The sequence below is a fragment of the Diadema antillarum genome, unplaced genomic scaffold (assembly GCF_040938485.1).
Source record: "Diadema antillarum isolate AM-2024a unplaced genomic scaffold, OU_Dant_1.0 seq00001837_RagTag, whole genome shotgun sequence".
Taxonomy (NCBI): domain Eukaryota; kingdom Metazoa; phylum Echinodermata; class Echinoidea; order Diadematoida; family Diadematidae; genus Diadema; species Diadema antillarum.
This window is the reverse complement of record NW_027272510.1, coordinates 213,783-216,135: the sequence shown is the minus strand read 5'-3', so window position 1 is coordinate 216,135 and position 2,353 is coordinate 213,783.

The following is a 2,353-nucleotide window of genomic DNA, read 5'->3' as shown; positions in this document are numbered from 1 at the left end:
TGAACTTCAAAAGAAAGAAAAAAATATTCCCTTCTTACAAAACGATACAAAAATGACAAAAATCAGTTGAGAAATAAGGAAGATATGACATCTTGAAATTTCATATTTTTTCTTAAAAGCACCTAAAAAACAAACAAATGTTAACTCTGATGTATCTTGGTATGGCAACATGCTTTTTACTGGTACATGTATTCGCTAAAAATAACAATTATTCCCAATTTCATATACAATATGTACATGAAAAATTGTGAGGGTATGACATCAAATCACTCATTTGAATATTCATATGAACTGGTCAAGATATGTTTTCTGAAAAACTGTCCAATCTATATCTTATTTTTCATCTGATTTACTGTCATTTTTTTACCATTCTGTAGGGCATATTTTTCTCTTCCTTTTGAAGTTTATTATTTTGGGGGTGGATTTCTTTTTAAGAGCTGCATTTCTCTCATCATTCCCTTAAATGTCCTCATAACCTCATCCATTGACCAAATGAACAAGCCCCAAATTAAAACATGGGATTTGAAGCTGTTGCTTCTGATGCACAGTAACGTTTGTCATAGTCACCATCCCAACAACTCATTACTAATGACTGATTGGCTGTTGCCCAGCTGCTACTGTAATGAAGACTTCAGTTATTTAAATGCCAAGGCTGCACACTGGCACTGGTCTGACGGTCCCTGACCAGTAAAAATTACTGTCGGACTAGTAATTTTTTTAGGAATGGACGAGTAAAACATGGAACAAGGCAAGTGCCAAAATGTCTCACCCATTCGCATAGAAGAAATTGTTTTTCTAACTCCTGGAAGTTCATTGACCCAGCCTATGAACTTTGACCTTGTGGTGACCTTCAACTCTCCAAGGGACATTTACCAGCCAAGTTTGGTCACAAACGGACATAGGGATCAAAAGTTATGAGCCGTAATCGAAACACGCAGTAAAAACTTAACATTGGGCCCTTACAGTTCGTTGACCCTGTCTGTGACCTTTGACCTGGTGATGAACTTCAACTCCCAAACGGACATCTACCATCCAAGTTTGGTCACAAATGGATATAGGTATCAAAAGTTATGAGCCATAATCGAAACGTGCCATAAAACTTTACATTGGGCCCTAAAAGTTCGTTGACCACTGTCTGTGACCTTTGACCTTGTGTTGACCTTCAACTCCCCACGGGACATCTACCATCTAAGTTTGGTCACAAACGGATATATACGTACATCAAAAGCTATGAGCCATAATCGAAACGCGCCGTACAAACTTAACATTGGGCCTTTGACCTGGTGATGAACTTCAACTCCCAAACGGACATCTACCATCCAAGTTTGGTCACAAATGGATATAGGTATCAAAAGTTATGAGCCATAATCGAAACGTGCCATAAAACTTTACATTGGGCCCTAAAAGTTCGTTGACCACTGTCTGTGACCTTTGACCTTGTGTTGACCTTCAACTCCCCACGGGACATCTACCATCTAAGTTTGGTCAAAAAACGGACATATACGTACATCAAAAGCTATGAGCCATAATCGAAACGCGCCGTACAAACTGAACATTGGGCCCTAAAGTTCATTGACCCCTGCCTGTGACCTTCGACTTTGAGGTGACCTTCATGTTTGGTAAAATACGTAACTTTGTATAACCACTCTTCCCTCCAAGTTTGATTGAAATTGAAGTCCTCAGTAAAGAGTTATTCAAGTTTTTGTAGAGTTACGGACGAACGATGGACGGACAGACGCCGCAGGCGATCCCTTAGTCTCCCTGCACCTCCAGTGGGCTCAACAAAAACTGGGTACCTATTGATCCGACCTGTCTGTCGGACCATTAGGAAAAATGGGTTAGTGTGCAGCCCTGGACTTATGCTATGAATTATTGAAGTTGCTTCTAAAAATAAAAAGAAAGAAATCCCAGTCACCCAGTCTGACGGTGAAGAACCTATAATGTACCTGATCCGACAGCAGAGTTGCTTCCATTCTATCTTGGAGTGGCCCAGCTCCGTCCTCACCCAGGCACAAGCCACCACCTCTCCTGGTTCTGTAAAGAGAGAATCAAACACAACATGCCCCTAACAGTTGAATGGATGTGTAGAATGAAGTACATTTCTCAAAATATGTGTGTATCATGACTCATCTCATTTTCAAAGGTAAAATAATCTATGCAGGTACAAACAAGAGACCCGGGGGTCTCGCGCTCACCTGAGTATCGCAAGTTCACCTTCCATGTATTCTGGCAGACTCTTACCTGAGAACATTGGAAACTTGTGGTGGGGTAGCTTTGAGACCTTGGGGCATGGTGTCCATTTGCATATTTCATCACACTGGTAAAAATACCTGCAAGGTACATTGTACTTTAT